The sequence below is a fragment of the Equus quagga genome, chromosome 3 (genome assembly GCF_021613505.1).
Source record: "Equus quagga isolate Etosha38 chromosome 3, UCLA_HA_Equagga_1.0, whole genome shotgun sequence".
Classification (NCBI taxonomy): Eukaryota; Metazoa; Chordata; class Mammalia; order Perissodactyla; family Equidae; genus Equus; species Equus quagga.
Genome location: NC_060269.1, coordinates 31,692,660 through 31,718,113, shown reverse-complemented (window position 1 = coordinate 31,718,113; position 25,454 = coordinate 31,692,660). Strand labels below are relative to the sequence as shown.

The 25,454-nt window shown below is 37.4% G+C and overlaps 1 protein-coding gene across 1 annotated transcript in view; it reads left to right on the top strand.

The window, feature by feature from the left end:
• Window positions 1-25,454, top strand: part of INPP4B (inositol polyphosphate-4-phosphatase type II B) — a 749,608-nt gene that overhangs the window by 134,516 nt on the left and 589,638 nt on the right. The window contains exons 3-4 of the mRNA XM_046657053.1: window positions 596-658; window positions 19,200-19,300. The gene's annotated coding sequence lies outside the window, so the exon portion shown is untranslated. The remainder of the gene's footprint in view (window positions 1-595; window positions 659-19,199; window positions 19,301-25,454) is intronic.

The window sequence follows — 25,454 nt, the reverse complement described above, 5'->3', positions numbered from 1 at the left end:
AGTACTTTCCTCCTCATTGCAGCATAGAAAAGCTCTGAAATTGCATCTCATAAGCAGGGTAATCTGCAATTATTTACAGAGTCATCCCACAATATCTCATTTTATCACTTTTGTGGAAAGACAGAATAGGAAAACACCCAAACTTTCATGAATATTTTAAAACCCATACTCACTGGGGGAGGGAGGAAAGTAAATTTAGATAATTGCAAATTCCATTTCAGTCAGTTGTATTCCAAGTAAATGTTCTGTCCCAACATAGCCTACATCTTATCTTTTGAAATGACAGAAGCTAATGCTTTTCCTTGCTCTAGTGTTGGTCTTGTTCCCATGCGAGAAAAGAGAGAGAAGGGAAGGAAACAGGACTGAGTACCTGCCTCAGTCACCCATTTCCCCACCTGCAGGGGAGAGGGGACCTTTGGGGAAGTTATTTGGCATTTAAGGCAAATGGTTCCCAAGGCACCTGCTGAATGGAGCTGAATATTTTGTCAAATGATTTTCCTCTCTGACCTTTATTACTAATGAATCTTCTTTAAGAAGTATTTAAAGAGTGAAAAGAAAGGTTGTTTTTACTAATCTCTTTTCTTTTTGCCCACAGAACTCAAAGAAATGGTGTTACCTGGCAATAGATCTGCTGTCTTTTATGAAAAATCAGGCCAAGGTAATTCTTATTTTGAATTGATATATTTTAAAATCTGTTTACCTCTGATACATGAAATGAGTTGGCTTTCTTTGATTACTGGTTTTAGCTATTGAATAACCTATCAAAAAAGTAAATCATTATCTGAAATGTAGAGGGAATGATTTATGATGATTACCATATTTATGAAGTGGACAATAAAATTTAAAATATATATTAGCTTATCAAAACATTGTGGAAAATGGTTAATTTGCTGGCACTATTCTTTCACTTATGTTAGTACATGAGTAGGATCTTGACTAGAAGATTGTATTCTCTTTGTTTGGAAATAACTCCAATCAATGTATCATATTTACAAATGACAGACAGTAAGAGAATTAGCTTCTTGTCAGGGTACAGTGATGAGATTTTCCTTTTTATTTAAGCTTTAGTCAGATGGCTTTACATATTATTTTTTGAATACACAAAAAATTTCATTAGAAATTCCTAGAAAACTTCAAGTTTTATGAAGACACCTTCATACAAAACATATTTTCTTTGGAAAGATTGAATTATATTATATAGTTGTTGAATAGCATGCCTGATTGTGCTCAACAGATTGCATATTTAGTTACTAAATTTTCAAATTGCTATAATTTATTTACATATGTTGGCCTAAGAATATGAATATTCATGCAAATATTCTAATAACATATATGTAAACAAAAGGTTGGTATAGACGGAGATATACAATGCGTATATGTTTTATGAATAAAGCTGCTATCTCAAAAGTTTTATAGAAAAGTTTCTGAAAGATCAGAATTACGATGGGAACTAGACCCATCTATCAACTTCTAGTTGTATGTAAAGGAACACACATAATAGATTTATTGAAATGTATATTAGGCTGCATACTAATTGGAACTGATTGGGTTTTATTTTTGACAAATTGTTGAATTCCAAAAAACAAATGAGTGCTGAAACAAAGATAGCATTTAAATTTAATGGGCATCAGCAGAAAAATTTGTTTCTGAACTTTAATTTGCAGTTGAACAAAAATAAATCGTTAAGTTGAGTTACAAATTGGGGTGTTTCTACTTATTTCTAGTTTTCAGTCAATTCTTCAAAGGAGGTTTAAACCCCTTAAGGATTCAGCTTCTCTCCCCTATTTTGAATTATAGGCAATCTATTCAAGTTTTGTCTATACTAAATGTTAATTCAAACTATAAAGGATTTTTAAGTGGTTAATGACATCAATTGAAGTTTGGCTTTTACATAGAACTGTTAACTGTGACTCCCCAAAGAGAGTCATTATTATGAGAACTAATACAGACAATACGTGGAAGAGGTTGAAGCTGAGGTATGTGATACAGACATAGGGAGGGAAGTGGTAGAAAAGTACTTGTTGAGGGAGAATCGATGGAAGATGACACAGTAAAGAGAGAAAGAAACACAATGAATGAGATGAAGTCAATGAAGAGGGTCAAGGATCCATGCCCTTTAGAATAAAAATAAAGGATGAAGGGAGCACAGGCTATCTAGGATGCATTTGTGTGAATTTTTTTCTTTTTTAGGAGGTTGTATATACTAATATATTAAATTTTGTTAGGCTCTTGTTTTATTTATTTAAGATATGGACAACCTTATTCTGAACTGAATGTAAGAAAGGGAGATGTGGAGTGGAAGAAGGGTAATTTCCACTAACGTGGTAAAATTCCTACCATAACGTACCCAGAGTAATAAAATTTGCTTCTTCCTAACACGAGAGTAAAGGAATAGTTGTGTATATTGCCAGAGTCCAAGTGCTTTGGAGTGATAAAACACCCAAAGAGATTATGCTTTGTGATGTATGCGTTTGTGTGGAGGTTGGGAGTATGGTGTGGAGGAGTAACTTGAGGTGGGAGAGGTGGCATTCATGTCATCATCTCTCTGGGCTGGTCCTTTGGATTCACTGAAATAGGGTGCTTGCAATCTTAGAAAAAATCCTGTTAATAAGACAAAGAATGCTAATGTATTGATGCTCTGTCTTGATTATCTCAGATGGGTTATGTACATTTAAATTTCCATGTTTAAATAGTAGGAGTTTAAGACATATTAGTGAAGGTGCTATTTCTAGACAAATGGGACCATACATCTTTTCTCAGTTGCGCATGATGACTAACACTCATTTCGTGGAGGATTCCCTGTGGCGATGGAGCTCCGAGAGAAAGCTATTGGATTAACAGGAACTTTTGTGTGTGCAGATACCTGAAAGTTCTACATTTGACTCTTTTAACAGGAGCATTTAAATAACTTTTCATGTAGCGTTTTATTAGGTGAAGTTATTTGTGCCTGTTAGTCACAATATTCTTAATTTTGTCATCCAAAGAGAGAGGCAACTTCAACTAGTCAGGTCGAAATTATCCTTCTATATAGCTAATAAGATTACATACAAAAATAGAGACTGTTATTCTGTTCCATTTTTACATAGGTTTATCTGTCATGGAAATAGATTGAATTTCAATTAAGAAAACTTCACATCTCTAATTTATTTTTATTTTGTAAGAATAATAAGTTTTATTCTCACACATATTTAACTTTTTCTGTGGGAAATTGAAATGGAATATTGAGGATTCTGCAATTTTTTGATGTATTCCAGGTTGAAATCTGGGCTCAGTATAAATACAGTTATTTTTTTTTTTTTGAGGAAGATCCACTCTGAGCTAACATCTGCTGCCACTCCTTCCCTTTTTACTGAGGAAGACTGGCCCTGAGCTAACATCCGTGCCGTCTTCCTCTATTTTATATGTGGGACGCCTACCACAGCATGGCTTGATAAGTGGTGCATAGGTCTGCACCTGGGATCTGAATCAGCAAACCCTGGGCCGCCGAAGCGGAGCGCATGAACTTAACCACTATGCCAGTGGGCCGGCCCCAGTATAAATACAATTTTGAGAATTGAAAATAAACTGTGTCATAAGGCTAGAGTATCATATTACTTATGTTCAAGGGTATTAAGAAGTAACTTATGAATATATTATTTAAAGATTTGTTTCATCATGGTTTATTATTATTGGCTGTAGAAAATGTTGCAGATGGAATACATGTTAAGTTTTTGAAAGGATAAAAATTTGGTATTTTAAGAGCTTACTACAAATTATATTTTATATTATTTATTACATGCCTACTATAAAGTAACAATGGAAAATAAAACATCACAACTTGCGGGTTGATTAAAACATTAATGACCATGAATTTAAATGAGAGTTAGAAATGCTTCTATGGCACGTGATGAGAGGTGTGATGTGATTGTCACATTGCCGGAATTAGATTCCATGTATGATATATGCAATGCTTTACAAAAATATAGCTATGACATCAGGCAAAGCCTGCTACCAAAGAGTACTTAAACTGCAAGTCAGAGAATAAATCATTGAACGTTTTCAAAGAGAAGTGATTAAAAAGTAATTCTTACAGAGAATTTACATGAGAAATAGCAATTATGATAATTTTACAGAATATGCCTTTTTTGGTTTATATGATTTTTGTCATTCGCAAAAGTTCTTGGTATTCTTCACTCTTCTGAGTATTAGATTCTGTGGGATACTCCATCTTTTAAAAGCTTTTTTAAAAACTCACAAGACTATAAGACATAGCATTGTCGACTGCTGCTAATATTCAGGTTTTTCCATCTATTTCCCACCTGTTTCTTACTTTATTTGTTTCTCTCTTATTCTACTACATATCCTAAACATTCTTGTCTTACCTTGTGCTGAAAAATCCACTCTGAATGCCCAATCTTCTTTGTCTCTTATTCCTCTACCTAGTAGAGAACTACATAGTAGTTCTCATGTGTGCATGTGTGTATGTGTGGTTATATGTATATGTGTACATATGTATAATTTTATTTTATTATGTATAAAGGTACACACACAGACATGGGATTTTTTTCCTTCAGTGTGATAGTAAAGAAGATCTTTCTGCCATCTACTTTTACTCCCACTTCTGAGTGAAGTAGGCAAACTTTGAATGAATGGGCTCCTTACATCTCCAGGATTTCCACTGGAGGAATATTTAAAAGTCTAACAGATTCCTTTGTATTATGAGAGTTATAATTTAGCTCTGTTTTGCGTTAATTAGGACTACCTTGAGAACCTACTCTCCCTTTATCATATCTTTTCAATGAGAATAAAATCTAAAATTAAAATATACTAATTTATAAAGCAAATAATTTTCAACTATTGAAACACACTGTCTTCACCAAGGGGAGATTGCCTAATTCTGTCACCCATTGGTTTTGTGCCATGTCATTTGCACATGTCATTGGAGAAAAATCTAACCTGAGCTACTCAACAAAAGCACTGTAGCCTAAGAGCAAAACACTGCCTTATGCGGATACTGCCTACTGCATATCTTACATCAGAATCAACAGGAAAAAAAATTATATTGTAATTTGCCACCTCATTCATTCATCAATTCAGTATTTACGTACTGTATTCATAAATGCTTCAGCTGGAGTGAGGGTACATGCAGAACTTGAGAGTCTCTCTCTCTCTCTCATTACACACACACACACACACACAGACTCACACCTTACATACATACATATAGAGGCTACAAAGTAAATCTTTTTTCATGCTTGTAGAAGTTATCTCCATGCTCCTTATCATTTTTCACAAATTTAATTTCTTCTATGTTCTTCTGTACATCATTATTCGTGGATAGCTGGAAGCCATTAAAGCAGACCCTACTAGCAATTTTTAAGTTTTCAATAACTGTTGAATCTCATGCCTAGGGATTTTGTGGCCATTTTGAATGTGTGTGTCTGTTTGCGTATATGCAGTCTGAAATAACATATTCCCAGCTCTACCATAGAGTCTTTTTAGGCTAGGACCCTAAAACTACCTAAATGCTAGGTGCGGAGGTTGGGGAAGAGCTATGGTTATTTGGGGAGTTGAGATGAAATTAGGACTGTTGGGGTTGGAGCAGGCCTTTGGGAATTGGGGCTCGCAGAGAATTGGCATTTCCCGGTAGAGGACTAAGGACTTTGAGGGTGTTGGTTCCTTATGGCTTTCGCAGTTGTGTTAGTTTTCGGTTTTGCAATACTGGCATTACTTTGGAAGGGGAAGCAAATCATTGGAGGCAGAGTGGTGTGGGCAGAGGCAATAATTTATAACATGGGATGTCCACCAGACTTTGCAAGTGCATATATATGTATGTTTGTCCTTTTCTCTGGAAATGTATTTTTAATGCATTTGGCATTTTAAAATTACGCCACTAGATGTCAGCAGCAACCTCCTAGGGTTCCTGGGGCCTTAATTCATAACAACACAAAAAATTGTTACTTCATTAGAGCATCTTATGTAAGAATGGGAGGTACTTATTTTGAAAATTTAAAAAGTATGTTTTGAGGTATGAGAAGGAGGATTCCAATCGTCATAAAAAAATTGGAAACTATTTTTTCAACTGGTTTCTGTTTGCATGTAACCAGTTACTTTTACTTCCAGTATTCCCTCTACCAATGAAGTGGCATGAAGAACTATGTGTGTGGCTAAGTTTTTAGAAGTTGTACCTGATGTCAGAGCTATGAACTTCTGTTTCAAGGTTTTATGATTCATTTATGTCACGGTTGCATGAGTATTTGTGCTCTGGGTTTGTTCCATTGTGTTTTTGCAGAGGCTTTTTTGGTGCTGCAGCCCATCAGAAGATTGTGTGGTATTAATTTTTCAGCATGCACATCTGTGCGCTGTTTGCTTAGTAATGTCTAAAGCTTTCAGGATCTGTGCTCTGTTGTTACAAGACACTTGGAGCGTTTTGATAGGTGCCAAGAAGTTATGTGTGTTTGCTCACCAGTTGACAAAGAAAACAAACTAGAAATTCCCAAAAATGATATTTTCCATGAATTATAGCACGTATGATAGTTTAGTCCTTAAAATAGCAGGTAAAAGTATCTCAAATGTTTTTTCCAGAAATTAATAAGAAAATTGTAGTAGTGGCCAATGTTCAATAAGTACTAGTAACATTATTTTAAATCATGCGATTAATATCTGGTCAAATCAGATTCACATTAGCAGGAAGATTCAGACTAATCTGTTGGATTTTAGTCACTGGTTAGAACTCAGTCTTAGGTAATTGGCTATGAGTTGACCTAGTACCAAGCAGATTTTTAAATGATTAAGAAAAAGGTAGAATTGCTCCCATTTCTCTCCCTTGGAAAAATCCTGCTTTCAACGTATTTAAAAATGTGTATCTTGGGCTGGCCCCGTGGCCAAGTGGTTAAGTTTGCACGCTCCGCTGCAGGCAGCCCAGTGTTTCCTTGGTTCAAATCCTGGGCGCGGACATGGCACTACTCATCACACCACACTGAGGCAGCGTCCCACATGACACAACTAGAAGGACCCACAACAAAGAATATATACAACTATGTATGGGGGGGCTTTGGGGAGCAAAAGGAAAAAAAATAAAATCTTTAAAAATAAATAAATAAATAAATAAAAATAAAAAGAAAAATATATATCTTAGGAGCTGGCTTGGTGGCATAGTGGTTGGTTTTGCATGCTCTGCTTTGGTGGCCCATGGTTTGCAGGTTTGGATCCCAGGCACAGACTTACACACCACTCATCAAGCTATGCTGTGGAGGCACCCCACATATAAATCAGAGGAAGATTGGTGCAGATGTTAGCTCAGGGCCAATCTTCCTCATTAAAAAAAAAAAAAAAAAACTTAGGAAAAGCTGGAAAAAAGAATTAGGAAAACATTTTCTTTCTTGACACCAGTTCTAACGAGCGACATACTAATGTAATATATCCTCATCACTTTTAAGATTTTTAAAAATTGTCTTGGTGCACTGAGGTGGGGGCTAACTCAACTAGTAGGTGGGCTAAAAAAATAATTCCTTTCATATTGAAGGTGTTATATTTGAGAATTATTAGTTTAACTTTACAAGATTATCATTGTTTCTTATTTTTTGCATTTCTGTTTTAGAACTACTAGTAAAAAGGACTTACCAAGATTTTCCCCAAGACTGTGGTTGTTACTCTTAATTATGTTTTAGGTGATGAGACGAACATTTGAAATCATGCTGCAGTTACTTGACCCATGCAATTTCCTCACATAGAGCAGATGAAGTGAGTAAGTGCTGTTTGTAAATGGAAGGCACATTATTAGCCAGATGTTCAGTTAAGACACTCTCAACATTGAGCCTGATGTGGAAGCACGCAGCTTGCTTGATCTGTAACAGTCCATCCTATGCTTCCAGTACTTAATCTCCTAGAAGGGGTCAGGGCTGGGATGTGACCAGGGCATCTGTCTTCAGACTGCCACTTGCTTCATTATTTATAAATAGTTAAATGACTCAGATGTTCGTGAAGTATTTCAAATAGAGATGCTTCCAATTTTAAACAAACTGTTCTAACTCCACATTAAGAAACGAACTCCTACTTCCATATGCACCAGTGCTTTTGTCCTTAACGTGTTCATTTCCCTGTGCATTGACATAGATTAAGTAAAAGTAGAAAGAGTGTCATGTTCCCTTTGGGCTGTTCCAGAAATTCAAACATCTCAACCTGACATTCAGAGACCACTTTTCTGCCACTGCTTCCCAAATCTTCCCAATCTCATTTCTACCCGAATTCCACACCCAGACATGGCCTCGTTGCCCATACATGGAGGTGGATCAACCCTGAGTAGGATTTACTTATTTCTACTTCATGACTTTGCATTTACCATTGCTTTATTCTTCTCTCTCTCAACTTCTTATTCTTCATTTCAGAGACAACAGAGTGTAGTGGGAACACTTCTTGGGATCCAGATGGTCTATATTCAAATCCCAGATTGGGATTTGTTAGCTTATTTCTGCCTGACCTAATACAAGCTATTTAACCCATTAGGTCTCATATTGGTTTCTTCTACAAAACTGGGAAAGAAAAATACTTAAATAATAAGTGAGTTAATGCTGGTATTAACTTATGATATTACTATTAACTTACAATAGTTACTGGCACACAGTAAATGCTTAATATTATATTAACTACTGTTAGTTCTGTCAAGTCGGTCTCAAAATTCACATCCATAAAATTTAGTCTCCAATTTATCATTCTTCATAATAATTCATAATAACAGTCATTATTAATCTTGGTGTATGTTTACAGCTCTACCTGCCCACCTCACCAGTACTTATGTATTTGTTGATCTTACCCTCTTGGTGTATTATTTTCCTCATCAATAAAATGGGATAATAATACTTTCCACAGCCATATCTAGGGTTATTGTGAAGACAAAATTAGAAAATAAGAGTAATAACAAGATTGGTGATAATTACCATTTATCCTGCTTTTGCTATGTGTGAGGAACTGAACTAGGAGTTTTATTTACATTGAGTTATCACTTAACAAATTAAATGAAAGTGTTTGATGGTTGATGGAGAGGATGATTCACATTAAGACCTGTTGAGGAAGAAAATGGCAGAACATCCAAGTACAAAAGTCAAACAAGTGGAAATATAGAATTAGGTTCAAAAGAGGAGTTGCAACCTGAGATGGAGTTTATAAACTGTCATAGAATTTGACTGAAGCTGCGTGAGTGGATGAATGACTCACCTGAGAGAGACAATGTAGACAGAAGAGCAGCCAAGAAAGAAGCCCCCTACCCCCAGTATGCACACACTCACACAGAAGGGTGAGGCTCTGAGTCATGCGTTTCTCCAGTTTTTGTAAAGCTAAGGTATAATAATGTTTTCTGGGAGCTAATGCAACTATTCTATTAAATTCCACAGTTGAAAATAGTGTCAGATATAAAATTATTGTGTCTGAAAAAACTGGGTACAGATAAAATGACTCATCCTAATTTTTGACCTTATATAAATGTCATTATCAACAGCAATTAGTCATGTCATAAAAGTGTTACTGTCCATTCTGCAAGGAAGAAGTTTGATATTTGATCTAATTAGTGATATGATAGCTGGGCATAGATCAGATATTAGATATTTATATAGGATGTGTGAAGGTCTTTGATCGTCTACTTTTACTGCATTGGTAATAAATGCCTTGCTTCCCATTATGAGAATATGCTTACTTTTTCTGATGAATTTATTAAAACTGCTAAAAATTTAATAGATCAGTATTCTTTCTTTATTAGACCACATGAAACTTGTGGTAGACATCTCATTTTTAATTTCGTTTGTTTTTGGAGTTTGGTGTGGGAACCTTTTTTTTCTTTAGGAAACTACCCCACTCACATTGTATGTTCTGGCAAATTATGGATAATAATAATAGCAAATATTTATTGACTACTTATTTGATGCCAGGCACTGTTCTAAACACAGTGCTAAGAATTAGGGCCTACTGTTATCTCTGTGTCAGTTTTGTCGTAATACTGTGGAACAAACACTCAATGAGCAAAACTCATTTGTGCAAGTCTGCAGATTGTCTGGGTGGTTTACGCTGCTCTTAGCTGAGTTTACTCATGTACCTGCAGTCAGCTGGAAAGTCAGCTGTGGGTTGGTTTTGCTGATCTTGGTTGAGCTCTCTTAAGTGTCTGTAACTTCAGCTGGGACAACTGGCTTGACCCTACTTTCCTCTACATGATCTCTCTTCCCCCAACAGTCTAAACTGAGCTTGTCCTCAGGGTGGTGTCAGGGTAGCAATCAAGCTGCCAGAATCCCCATTCTACATGTTAGAAAACTGAAATGCAATGAGATTAAATAACTTGCTGCTAGGGTGGACTTGTGACCCTTACCTGGCCTATCATGGAATTTCATTTCCCAGGACCCAGTGATTGGACAAGGAGTGGGCATGAGACCTAAACAAAATTAAGCACAGTTCTTCCATGAGACTTGATTTGCAAGAGAAAGACTCTTCCTTTAGGATCAAAAATTGTCAGAATGTTGACTTAGAGCTGCCAGTAACTTTTTGTTCTGCCATTTGGAGAAGATAATGAGATAGTTGAAAAAAAAAAAAGAGAGAGAGATAAGAAACAGAGAATGAATGAGCAAGTATGAGAAAGATGCTATTGCCTCATTTGAGCCACTGGATCCAGCCATACTTGAAACTTTAAGCTTACTTCTTTCTTAAAACAATAAGTTTCTTTATTGTTACTAGTCTGACTTGACTAAAGTTTCTGTTACTTGAAACCTAAACTATTTTATCTAACAGTGGTGGATTATTTTGCAAAAATGTCTGCAGCAATATATCTAGTCACATGTGCTCTTCCAGAACCTCTTTGGCACTCCCCATCAAGAGGTGGAGACTGTTTTCCTTTCCCTTGAACCTGACTGAGTTTGTGTCTTCTCTGATGGGCAGAGTACTGTAGAACTGATGCTATGTGACTTCCAAAGCTAGGTCTTAAGAGGATACAAAACCCTCCTGATTTTCTTTTTCTGGACACTTTCCCTTGGAACCCAGTCATAATCACGTTGTAAGAAAGTCTGGGCTTCATACAGTAGCCATTATTTATTTATTTATTATTGAGGTTATGATAGTTTACAACATTGTGAAATTTCAGTTGTACATTATTTTTGTCAGTCACCATATGGGTATGCCCCTTCATCCTTTGTGTCCACTCCAACCCCCTTCCCCTTGGTAACCACTAACTAGTTCTCTTTGTCCATGTGTTTGTTTATGTTGCATGAATGAGTGAAATCATACAATGTTTGTCTTCCTCTGTCTGGTAGTAGCCATTTTTAAGGTGTTCTGATTGATAGTCTAAGGCAGCCAATAGCCAGCATCATCTGCCAGCCATGTGAGTGAGCAAGTCTTCAGATGATCCCAGTTCCCAGCCTTGGGATAATTTAGGTGGTGATGACTGGAACACAGATGCACTGTCTCTCCATGGGCCCCATCCAAGTTGCAGATTCATAAACAAAACAAATGTTCTTGATTTAAGCCACTAAATTTTGAGGTGTTGTTAGGCAGTCACCTATTTTAACCACCCTCCCAACCCCCACCTCTGGCAACCACCAATCTGTTTTCTGTGTCTATGAGCTTGCTTTTTTTTTTTTTAGATTCCACATATAAGTGAGATCATATGGTATTTATCTTTCTGTCTGACTTATTTCACCTAACATAATGCCCTAAAGTTTCACCCATGTTGTCGCAAATGGCAAGATTTCATTATTTTTTTTTTATGGCTGAATAATATTCCAGTGTGTGTGTGTGTGTGTGTGTGTGTGTGTGTATATCACATTTCTTAATCCATTCATTCATCAATGGACGTTTAGGTTGTTTCCATGTCTTGGCTATTACAAATGATGCTGAAATGGACATGGGGGTTCAGATGTCTTTTTGAGGAGTCTCTTTTCTTACTAAAACACATGTCAGACCCTCCTTCCATCCAGTGACTGCCATTCAACTTTGATTCATGCCTTTGATTTACCATGTAGATATGGACATTTTTTATTGACTCTTGTTTTTTTACCCCCTGTTGGCTTTGAGATACAGTTTTGCTTGGATGGAATTGGTTGGAGAAAATGAGTTGGGGATATCCAACTTGCTCTATACCCTTATTAAAGGGCTGGGAATCCTGACTTGATAAATTCAACTCCCATTCTCTAGTGGTATGCTGTCCAATGTGGTGGGCACTTGGTACGTGTGATTATTTAAATTTGTATTAATTAAAATTAAATAAAATTGGCAATTCTTTAGCTATGCTAACCATGTTTCAAGTGCTCAATATTTATATGTAACTACTGGATAACATGTTGCATGTTGTAACCCTCTCACTACATTCTTTTGAAAAGTGCTGCCTGATTTGTAACTCACACATATAGCCCAAGGCTAACTCCTTTAAATAGTGGAACGCAGTGCCAAAAATCTTTTGACCCAGAGCAAAAGTCTAAAGGATCTGGTCTCTGTGTCATAGGAATGAGCTCCAGGAGAGGACAGAGATGAGAATCTCTCTTCCGGTTAATAAGGTTATGTTTCATTTACATTCACATGAAGGGGTTGCCTTTTGTGGCCTTACCTACATATTTCTCTAGCCCCTTGTTTGTAGAGAATGATTGATTTTCTTGGCTGTGTTGGTTCCCTTCCTTCAATCCTGCCTGACTTTCAGAACAATTCAATTCACTGAAGTTGTCCCTGGTAACAAAAGATATCCCTCTGAAAGTACTAGGGCATCTTGTTCTCCCCGCAGAGAGCCTTCACGAGCACACAGGGCTTCTGTTGACTTGGAAGTGAACTCTAGCTGTGGAGTGGATATTACTTCCTTAAAAAAGAAAAAGAATAACATAAAGGCAAAAGGGCCTTTATCCTCCCTGGGTATAAGTTTCCTTGAAAGCTTGTTTATTGATTTTCCTTGTAACAACTGAGCTTGCAAGCTATAAAAGGAAAAAACAACAACAAATAGAAGTGAGGAAATAATATCAACGATCAATGAGTTTATTCATTAACTCTATTTCATCTGTAGTCAGTCGCACAGGACTGTGAAATAAAAATCACCACGAGTCCTAATCCCAGTTCTTATTAGGGAGTCCTTAGAATTTTGTCGATCAAAAAGGAAAGCGAGCACTTAAACTTTCAAGCAAGAGTCCATTCCCATTAAAAGTGATTGTCCTGGAATTAATGTTATTGTGTGAGGAGAATGCTGAAAGTGGGGTGAACTGAAGAAAATGTGGCTGCTCAACGGGATGATAGCTGGTATGATTAAAACAGTGCTGATTTTGACCTCTAATCAATTTGTCGTATTGCTCCAAATAACCTCCACTAACGTTGTTCCTATAGGAAGAAATTTCCCTAAATTTCTGACCCATGTGATGATGCTTTTAAAAAGTCCTATAATCAGATAGTTTTGGGAAATGCTGAATTTCATATCTCTCTCCTGTAGTTTTATGATGCACATTAGAATATTAGTCTCTGAAAATCCTGCCGTAAAGAAACCTGTTTAACCCAGCATTTCCTAAAATTTGTGGACCATGACACCTTTTATACTTTAGTATATTTTTATGTTATACTCATTGTATCTAATAGTACTAGGTTTCAGTGAAGCATACTTTGTGAAATGATGCTTTAGAATAAAATATAGATTCCCAAGAGGGACTGCTTTATAACATGAGTTACCTGATAAGAGTAACACTTTATCTATTAACATCTATCTGTACAGATTAACTTTCCTAAATGAGCAGGATCCTAAGACCTTGATGATGTGGGAGAGGCCATAACATGGAGTGTTTCCTAAAGACGGCTGTTTCAGGGGGGTTCCTGGGAAGTCAGAGGATGGCCAGCCATCTCCAGCAAGGTCTTTCCTGGGACATGAGACTTTCAGAGCTATGTTTCTAGGAAGGTCAATTTTAGAAGGTGTCAAAAGGGAGATGACTAGGTGAAGAAAATTTTAATAGCTCCTTTGACTTCCAGATAGCATTCAGTCACTTCCTTCCCCTTTGCAAATACCTATTTTTCAGAAGAGTAGATTACTCTCATTGTTTCTACTTCCTTGCCAACCATTCACTCTTTGACCTATAACAGTCTTTCATTCACTCTCTCATTTCAATAAAATTCATCTTTCTTAAATAGTCACTTATTTTCTATTTGCCAAATGTAGTGAATTCTTCCTGGGTGAACTGATGGATTCACCTGCTTCTATGATTTTGGATTCTACCTGAATGCTTTTGAGTTCCATATTTTTATCTCCAGCCGAGGACACAGTTCTAAACTTCAAAATTGTTTTCCCACTGGCGTCTTGAACCTATGTCCAAAATTGATCTGATAAACTTATACTCTAAACCTCTTCTTTGTATAGATCATTGGAGGAAACATCATTCACCCAGTCACTCAAGCCAGAAACCTGAGAGTCATCCTTGGCTCCTCTTTTTGTTCTTACCCCCCTCACAACCAATCGCATTTATCAAGATATTTTCTCTATCCTATAACCCCATCTCCTTCCATGTCTTAGGTTCCAGAGTCAAAATCATGGCTGATATATTAGTGACCTTGAACAATCTTTCTAGTCTTTCATGCCTCAATTTCTCATCTGTTCAATGGGGATGATAGTAATACCTAAGTGAGAGAGTTATTGTGAGTTTGTGAAAATTAAATGAGGATAAATTAGGGGAGTAGAGAGAAGATTAGTTGACATTTTTTGTGTCTCCCTATGGAGGGAAAAAGAACTTACTTATTATTAAATAAGTATTTAATTATTAAATAATGAAGTACTTATCTATGATTAAATTTATTATTATTATTATTATTATTATTATTATTATTATTAGGGGGAAAATCTTGATGGTGTTACTGAACCAGGCCCATTTTGCTGGCCACACAATATGCCAATCACTGAGACAATGAGTTTTGCAGTAGAGAAAGGGTTTATTCACAAGATAGGTAATTGAAGAGATGGGAGAATAAGCCTCAAGTCCACCTCCCTGAAAGCAGGGATTAGGGATATTTGTGGGGTAAAAGGGCAGGGTGGTCTGAAGTGTGGGAATAGATGATTGGAGGTAAGGAAAAGTTAGGCAATTGATAATGTTTTCAAGCACAGTCAAGCTTCATGGCTATTCATAGGATGCATGTTTGCAAAATGGTGGCATTAGTATGATCTGAAGGTAGGGTTTTTGGCCCTCCTGATGTCAAAGGGTCACCTATTGGATATTGGTGCAGGCCCAGTTGATGGGTCATTGATCTCAACTGGCCTGAACTGGACAAGGAGTTGACTCTCAGTTTCTGAAAAATGACTTAAGCAACCATTACTATGGTAATCTATAAGGAATCTAGTAGGAGTCTGATACCTACTGGGAGTCTGATAACATATTGCTTATCTACATGGCTTTTAAGAATAATCAATGGATTAGTTGGTGTTTTTACAGGAGCAAATATCTTTTAAGATGCTATAGTGGTGAGTTAAACAACTAAGGTTGTAATCTGGTTATACTTCATGGGAAAATAATTTATTAATATTTTTCTCCATTTATTGCACAATTATGGGCTATTTAAAGAAAAATAAAGGAAGCAAATTGAACTATCTTTACCACCCTTTAGACCAATAGAAGCAATTGTGTGTATGACGAAGCAGATAAAAAAGAAGAACCCAAAGCAGCATTTGTATTATTTGTTGAACCGGGCCGATATGTAGGTATTTGCATCTTATAGAGTTAGCCATCAGGAACACTGCTAACATAGGATTAAGACCTGGCTATGAATTTCAGACAATTTCCTATAAATATCTCTTATTTTTTGCTTAATAGCTAAAAACCCTTATAAAAATATATGACACAGAAAGAGAACTGCATAGAATAGTTGTGGGAGTTACATAGCCTAGTGTACTCTCACCCCGACCATTATGATAAGAAGAATATGTCATTGATGATAGTCACTCCTTCTTTCAACAAATATTAATGGCCTCCTAGTATGTGCCACCAATTCTGGATGCTGGGAATATAGTAGTCTACAAAATAGACAGAAATCCTTTTTCTATCTGTTCTTATGTCCTAGTAAGAGGAGACCTGCAGTAAACAAAATAAATAATTGTATGGTATTTTAGACAAGGACTATGGAGAAAAGTAAATCAAGAAGGAGGAAGGGCATCTTGCAGAGGCAATAGAATTGTATATTTAAAGAGGGAGGCCTGGAAGTCCTCACTGAGAAGATGCTATTGGAGCAAAGACCTGAAGGAGGTCACAGGGCCAGTGAGTGGTTCTGATCAGAGGAATGAGATGATCTGACTTTCCTTTTACCAGGGTTGCTCTGGCCACCCTTTGAGAGTAGACAAAAGGGGAGACCAGTTATTAGGCTATTACAATAATCAAGGCAAGGGATGGTAGTAGATGGGACTAGGAAGGTAGTATTGGAGGTGATAAGTGGTAGAGATAAGGTTCAACCTTGGTGTGTGTGGCATCTCTGAGACCTGTGCTCTATTCTGCAGAAATGCTGGGAATTCAGGGAAAGACTGAGGGAGAGCAACCAAAGAACAAAACCTAGAGAGAAACACCAGGGAGAGGGCAGGAGAATCATTAGAATGTGATGTCACAGCCAAGAACGTACAATGGAGAAAGGAAAGTCTCTTCAATAAATTATGTTGGGAAAACTGGACAGCCACATGCAAAAGAATGAAAGTAGACCACTTTCTTACATGGTACACAAAAATTAACTCAAAATGGATTAAAGACCTGTGTTTCAGGTCGAATGTGAGACGTGAAACCATAAAACTCCTAGAAGAAAACATAGACAGTATGCTGTTTGACATCAGTCATAGCAATATCTTTTTGAATATGCTTCCTCAGCAAGGGAAACAAAATAAAAAATAAACAAATGGGACTACATCAAACTAAAAAGCTTCTTCATGGCAAAAGAAACCATCAACAACAACAAAAAAGGCAACCTAAAAATTGGGAGACGATATTTGCAAATCATATATCCAATAAGGGGCTAATATCAAAAATATATGAAGAACTCATACAAATCAACAACAACAAAAAATGACTTGATTAAAAAATGAGCAGAGGATCTAAACAGACATTTTCCCAAAGAAGATATACAGATGTCCAAGAGGCACGTGAAAAGATGTTAAACATCACTAATTATTAGGGAAATGCAAATCAAAACCACAATGAGATATCACCTCACATCTGTCAGATGGCTATTAGTAAAAAGATAAGAAATAGCAAGTGTTGGAGAGGATATGGAGAAAAGGGAACACTTACACACTGCTGGTGGTAGTGTAAACTGGTGCAGCCACTATGGAAAACAGTATGGAGATTCCTTAAAAAAATAAAAATAGAACTACCATTTAATCCAGCTATTCCACCTCAGGGTATTTATCCAAAGAACATGAAAATACTAAGTTGAAAAGATACATGCACCCCTACATTCATTGGAGTATTATTGGCACTAGCCAAGACTTGAAAACAACCTAAGTGCCTATGAACAGATGAATGGGCAAAGAGGATGTGGTGTAGAGATGCCATGGAATACTACTCAGCCATAGAAAAGATGAAATCTTGCCATTTGTGACAGCATGAATGGACCTTGAGGGTATTGTGCTAAGCAAAATAAGTTGGATGGAGAAAGCCAAATACTGTATGATTTCACTTATATGTGGAAGGTAATAACAGCAACAACAACAAACAAACACATAGATACAAAGACTAGATTAGTGGTTACCAGAGGGGAAGATGGATGATAACTAGATTTTTGGTGTTGAACATGATATAGTCTATGCTGAATTTGAAATATAATGATTTACACCTGAAATTTATCTAATATTATAAACCAATGTTACCTCAATAGAAAATAAATTAAAAAAATAAATAAAGTGATGTCACAGAAGCCAAAAGCAATGCAAGTTTTAAGAAGGAGGAATGAACAATGTTCTGCACAGCAGAGAATTCAACTATGATTGTATCTGAAGGGGTACATCAAATCTGACACATAGAGGCCATTGATGACATTATCAAGAGCAATTTTAGTGGGTTTGCTGAAGCAGAAACATGTTGAGATTGGGAAGTGAAAAGGTGTTGGCAGAGAATATAGATTCCTCTTTCATGAAGCCTGATAAACACAGACCAGTGGTTCAAAAATAGATATATTTTGTGCCACAATCTACAGTAAGAAATACATTTTATACTGTCATCCACTGTGACATATATAATTTCTTCATGACATAATTACTACTTTTGATATGTGCCATGCACTCTATTTTCTATTCTCTTTTATATCATTTCTTTTAAAAAATGCTTGCCACAATCCACTGAATTGATTCTATAACCCACTCTAGGGTCTTGACTTGTGATTCAGAAAACATGCTCGTGGGCAGCAATCAAGATAAAAGTTTGCCACTCAAAACCATCTCTCACATTCCCTACATGCCTGCCAGTCTCGTATTTTGGCACTTGTGTTAAAACTTTCAGAAACATAATCTCTCCCTTACATATGGAATTTTTAACCTTCCATCTGTAGTCACAAACTGAAAATCAATAGGATCACTAATCCAACTTATTTTAGTATCATTAAGAGTCAGTGTGCAGCAGGCAGATTGGCTGTGCTCGTAGATAAATGTTTCCTGCCAACTAAACAATATGAGCCTGTTTCCCTGCTTTGGTTTTATTCTGACTCTCTGACATGCAAGCTGGAGATCCATGACCCATGGCAGAGTGGGTTAGCTGTGCTGAGGAGCTTTGACCTCAATTGGCAATTAGAGTGGATCATTCTTGAGCCGTGCTTGGCATATACTAGGATAATAAATTTTTATCAAATAAACAGATAGCATTAAGTAATATTTTTTGAAAGTTAGAAAACTTAGCATAAGTTAATAAAGTGATTGCTTCCTGTTCTGTAAATCTATACAAATATAATAATGAAGCTAATAGAACAGTATGAAAAATAACCTTTAAAGGGAATTTAAAGGAGGAGGCAGTAGGCAGTAGGTCAAAGGAGATTTGTCTCCCCAAGATGGGACTCTTACTAAGTTAAGCAGAAGAACGAAGATGAAGGTCTTTGCAAGAAGAGGATAATTAATGGAGGGGGCATGTTAGGGGCAATGGTGGGAGGGTTCCCGTTCAAGAGGAGAAAGATCACCTCTCTTTGAGTTTGGATGCTTCCAACCATAGTCAAGTTTGTAGACTGAGAATGGGAACATAGGTGGTTGCTTACTAATGTCTGTAATTTTCTTTACGAATTAGGAATCAAGATCTTCTGCTGAGTGAGACGGTATATGTTAGGTGGGTGCTCGAGGATAACATTGAAGTTTGGCGTTGTCATTGGGTGGAGGAGCTGATCCAAGGTATGGACATTGATGGACGTGGCGGATTAGTATTCATTTATTGGCAGTCTCAAATTCTGTCTTCTTTCACATTCGCATTGGCTTAAAGACAAAATCATCACAACAGCTGCATAGATGCTATAGATTTGGTTTGTTTGTTTCTCATTATTTTAATGTCAGATTTTAAAATGAGTAGCCTCACATGCAAATTTTAGATTTTCAAGCTTAAAAAACCAGTCAGAAGATCTCAGTATAATTTACTGGAGCTGCGCAATGTCTATTCCCTTTAGAAAAGGCCTGCATTCTCCTTTCAGAATGCAGGAGAACCGTACAAAGTATGCGTTTTCCCACATCACTCGCTTATGATGCTGATCTGGATCCTGTAGGCATATGAGTATGAAATCCCTGCTTTAAACCTCAGTTTAGAGGATTTGTCTTTGAAATAACTATTAAAGGCAGGCTTACTTATTTAGCCTCAGCCTAGGATGATTTCACCTCAATGGATTAATGATTTTTAAGGTCTGGTCACCAGCCCTTATGATTGTGCTATGGCTATTGATTCATGTCGATGAAATACACGAGACAGAGTTGTTAACACCCCTGTCCAGACTAGGTGATGATCAGGGCACTACTTTCTGTGTATAAGACCACTTATCAGCCTAAATTATTCATTCATTTACTGATACAGCCTCTCAAAACTGTTATTATGTACCTACCATGAGTCAAGAAGTCTGCTAGCTTCTTGACTTACAAAAGTAAATGAGATATATATGGATACATATGCTCCCCTCCCTCCTAGAGCTTACAACCCGGAGTGGGAGACAGACAATTTAACAATTACAACAGTTCCATGCTCTGGGTTTTCCAAGGTGCCATGGGTATTCATAGCCAAGGCTGTGGCCGTGAGTCCTAGGATCTGATTGTATCAGCCAGGCAAAGAGAAGTGGAAAAAGATGTTCAAATGAGAGAAATTGCATTTGCAAAGTTTGGAGATGTGAGAGCATGATATTTGGAGGGGACTTAAGGAAATTACCTGTGACTATAACATACGTAGAGGGCAGGAATAAAGGTTGAGAGATAAGGCTGAGAGAGTGAGTGACAGAGGCCAGGTCATGAACGGTCTGGTAAACCATCTTAATGGATTTGGATTTTATGCTATGTGCAACAGAAGCCACCAAAGGGTTTTAATTTGAGAAGTGACTTTGTTAGATTTCTATCTAGGAAAATCACTCAGGTTGCATTGTGGAGTATGTATACCAAGGAGTACGGCTGGCAGCCTGGAAATGCTGTCTGACCCACACTGAGTACCTAACTGTTTGCCAGCACTGTGACAAGATCTTGTGCATTATCTCACTTACTTATTACAATAGCCCTATGAGGCTGAGCTTTATAGTTATTCCAGTTGTAAAGATGAAAAAATAAAAACTAAGAGAGATTAAGTAAATTGTTGAAAGCACAGTGAGGAAGTGCAGAGTTAGGATTCAGTCTCTGCCTGGCAAATTTATGCTCTTCACCATCAGGCTACATCACCTCCAATTACAGCTGTCCAGGAGTGATACTTGGTCTAGGGCAGTAGAACAGGCTGAAGAGAGGTGGACTCCTTTTGGAAGTGAGAATAAGATTGACTTGTTGTGTGTGTGTGGACAAGGAGGAAGCTTGCTGAGGGTTAAGAGGAGAGAAGGATAATATCTAGGTTTTTGACTATATCAGTTAAGTTAATGATAAGTCAGTTTGTGAGAGACGATAATAAATTCATTTGAATACGTTAGAATTAAGATGCCGTGGGTGTGCCTTTAGGAGCCGTCCAGCACACAAGCATGATCTGAATTAGCAACAGAAAACTGGAAGTCCTAAACACCCAAAGTAGACACCAAGTCCAGGGAATGTAGGACACGATGCAGGAAATACATTTACATTGGGAATAAAAGGTGAGCTAGGAGAAGCGAGAATAGGAATAGTCTCAGAAATAGTCAGAGGGAGAAAGAACCAGTAAAGAGCGTTGAGGGCAAGAGCTGGAGAGAAACCCAGGAGAGTATGGTGAGTTTCAAGAAGGAGATAATGGCCAATAATATTAAATGTTTCTGAAATGCCAAATAAGAACGAAGAAAGTGATTAGATTTAGTGATTAGTCAAGTAACAAAGTAACAAAGTGACAGTGAGGAGGGCACTTTTTGGGGAACGTAGGGACAAAAACCAGATTATCATGGATTGAAGAATGAGTCAGGGGTGAAAAGAATATAGGGAGTTGAAATTTATTTATTTAAACAAGTTTGTGAGTGGAAGGAATGAGGGCAGTGACTGTGAGGAACAGGGATTTGAGAGAAAGATGTTCTTGTTTGTTAAGATAAAAAGAATCTTCGCATAGTCACCTGCTGATAGGAAAAAGCAAATAGAAAAGGAGAAGGTGGAAGGTTCAGGAAAGAACATGAGAGCAATTAATCTTCTCGAGCAAGTGGGAAGGGATAATATATAAAGCATTAGTGGAAGATTAATTTTAAATTTAATTTTCTCATGGTGATTATTGTAGTCTTCTTGGGCTGCTATAACAAAAATACGACAGACTGGGTCACTTAAACTGCAAACATTTATTTCTCACAGTTCTAGAGGCTGGGAAGTCCAAGATCAAGGTGCCACTGATTTGGTTCTTGGTGGGGGCCCTGGCTTGCATATGGCAGCCTTCTTGCTGGGCTTACATGGTGGAGATGGAGAGAGAGAGAACAAGTTCTCTGGTATCTCTTCTTATAAGAGCACTAATCCCATTATGAGGGCTCCACCCTAATGACCTAGTTATCTCCCAAAGGCCACTCCTAATACCATCACATTAGGGATTAGAGTTTCAACATATGCATTTTGGGGGGACACAGACATTCAGTCTGTTGCAGTAATAGAAGGAAAGAGTAAAATCTATATGTAGAGGTCTATAAATATACAAGTTTTGTGGCAAGAAATTAGGGGAATTCTGTCTGACGGCTTCCATTTGTTCTGTGAAGTCATGGAGGTCACACATTCCATGGATTTAAATAAAACAGATGTCCCAGGGGATAGTTTTGCCAAATTATATGTAATTCATATATCATTGTGCTCCCTATCATATAACTAAACACAATTTTGTTTTGTATTGCAACATTCTTATGGCAGAAGTCTTCCACTGATTTATGGCTGAAAATTACCCATCCTAAAGTATGTTCAATGTGCTGTTCATCACCTCCACTCTGTACTTAATCCCCTACCTCCCATCATGCCTCGGTTTGTTTGTTTTCAAGTTTGCCTCATATGTGTTCTGGAAGGACTTCCTGTGGTTTGTCACATTCTGGCCTCCTTATCTTGCCATCCTGTTGCATCCTGTGTTGCTGATGAAGCCTTGAGTCCTCTGCACTGTGAGGCACAGCTCCCCCTGATGCACCCTCATTGGCTTTGGGGAGGTATACTACCCTCTTTTTGTTCCAAGGGCGGTCACTGCCCCTGGGTAGTTAAGCGCTAGATTTCAGATACACTATCTCCCTCCATGCCATGAAGAAAATGTTCTCATATTGGGCAGCCCCAAATGGTAGAACTCCAGAAATTGGTCATTCTTCTGCATGCTGGTCTGGTGCTGCTGGCAAAAAGCAGAGACTGTGGATCCATTCACTTCTGGCCCAAGTTAGTTTCCTTTCACTACAGAACTTTTTCCATCTCCCATATGCTTAAGAGTTTAGTACCAATGCATTCTGTCCTGAGAGAGAGGAACCTTTTCCATTTTAGGACTAATTCTAAGGAATGTGAATGGTTGCCACTTTCCTTCTTTTAGGGATAATGGGACATGATGTAGGAAATTAAACTTTCCCCAGAGGATACAAGCTATCTTTACTATAAATAAGTATATAAACAAAATATGTATATATTTACTATATCCATAAACACCAAACCCCATGCACCAAACCCCGTACTGGTTTGTTGAATGGGCCTCAGTGGGCTGATCACTAAATTTGGGAGCACATTTTACTTTCCTTCTCCCGAAGCTCTTGTTCTCCTTAACCTTGTTAATAATCTGTTTAAGGCTATTCCTGTCATCTTTGCCCCTCATGATGTCCCCTTACCGTGAATCTGGCCATAAAAAGTATTGTGGCCTAACCATTGAATCCAACTAACTGCAAAACCTATTATTGTTCTTGTAAGGTATTTACTCCTCTTTCTAAAAAGTGAAAACAGTTTATTAATTAAAAATCCGAGATTTGAAATACATATTTGTTGTTTGTGAGCAAGTGTCTTTGTTTGGAAGGGCCAATACTACGGTATTCATGAAACCTTTCAGATCTAAACTCATTGTCTCAAGATGTGGAGCTGATGCAGTCACTACTTTTTGGCAGTTGAGGACATTATGGCTATCCAGTGTATGTTAATTAAAGAATGGGAATGCTCTTGAAAGGCTCACAAAGAGAGCAGGAGAGAGTAATAGGCACTGTACAGGGTTTTTGCCACAATTTCTCCCTTCAATCATTACATACTATTATCTCCCTTTTGCCGGGATGGGAATCAGTGCTAAAAGGGCCTAAGTAACTTGTCCAGAGTAACACAGCAAACAAGTTTCTGAACCAGGCTTACACCCACATCTTTATGATGCCAAAGCAAATGCTCTCGATATACTAGTCTTTCTCCAACAAGTATAGTTATAAATGCATCTCTATAAAAACACCTTCTTTAGTGTCATCTAACTTTATATGGAGCCAGCACCAAGATTAGTAATTCTGTGAAACCAAATTAGGGAAAAACAAAAAAATATTATATTTTGTCAATCCAAATACCATTTTTTAAATGAATCATCTTTTGAAAAATAGTCTATTTTTATACATTTTAGAATAAATAACTTAGCTTTCTGGAATAAGACAAAGATTGGTGTAAAGGAGAATAGATCATTTTAAAGATGGCTCCATCAATAAGAATTCTGTGAACCACGCACATGAAATAAATTCTACTCAATGTCTATTTGCAGTCTCATGTCTAATGGTAACAGATGGTTTGAACTTAAAAGGATAATTTTATTAAGAAACTAAAGCTTAGAGAAGCTGATGCTGTGAAAGCATGGAAAGTTGACGTGTGAAGTTACAAGTCAGGAAAATCTTGAATGGCTGCTCACAGGTCTCAAACTCCTAGACTTGGCTTGGGTGGGCTTTCAGTGTGAGTGGAAGCCCCTTCCAATAACCTGATGGGATGCACTTCATTTTAGGTTGAACTATCATGATATCTAGATGTTCCTTGTGTTTACTCACATTCTAGAAACTGCAGCCATTCACTGTCTACATACACAAGTGTTTATTATGATAGAAGTTTAGAAGGACTTATCTCCCACAGTGCCTGATTTTTAAGCTCTCCAAAGTTAACTCTGTTCTCTGTGCATCAGGGTGGAGGCATCAGCTCCTGCCTTCTGGGAGCTTTGAAAGTAAGCAGTGATTCATGAAGGCATCTGGTAGGAGAAATGGTAACTTTCCAGCTGATGGTCAAAACAAGATCTACAATTTCACATATACCAAAATATATTTGCTGAATGAGAAGGTAAAGCCCTTTTTCTTTCCTTGAAACCTCACCATTTTCCTGGCTATTCAAAGCTGCTTATTACCATTTTTCACTTTCGGGGTGTTTCTGATGATCATTTCAGCCTAATTGTACCTGTTGGGGTGTGGCTGCCCTCGATGTGATTGGATCTGTGTGGCCGTCCTTCAAGAATGGCCTGGAGTTGACCTTCATGATTTTCTTGGCTCTACTACATCCTTTTAGGGCACCCCCTACTGTGCAGACACTGGGTAGGAGGGGGTATCCTCTAACACTCTGGTAATGGAATGCATGTGATTTCTTCTCTTCTTGCCTTGCAGTAGTCAGGGGGTAATCATGACATAGCTTGGTTATCGTCTGCACTTTCCTGACATCTTCATACAGAGGCTGTATTAACAATGACAAACAGACCAGATTGTTCTTGCTTTGTGATTTCTTTCCTGTGATTCCTGCTGCCTTCTTGGTGCTCCCTGGTTCCCACCAGTTTTCCAAGCCTGGCCCTCTAGCTTCTCATCAGTCCTGAAATCTTCCCAAGGAAGTCCTTTGTGGCTTAACGTAGCCAGAGACAATTACTGTTGTTTTCAATCTGTAACTGACTGATAGATAGATGATCTTAATATTTTCTGAGACAGCAAATGTTTAAATCATC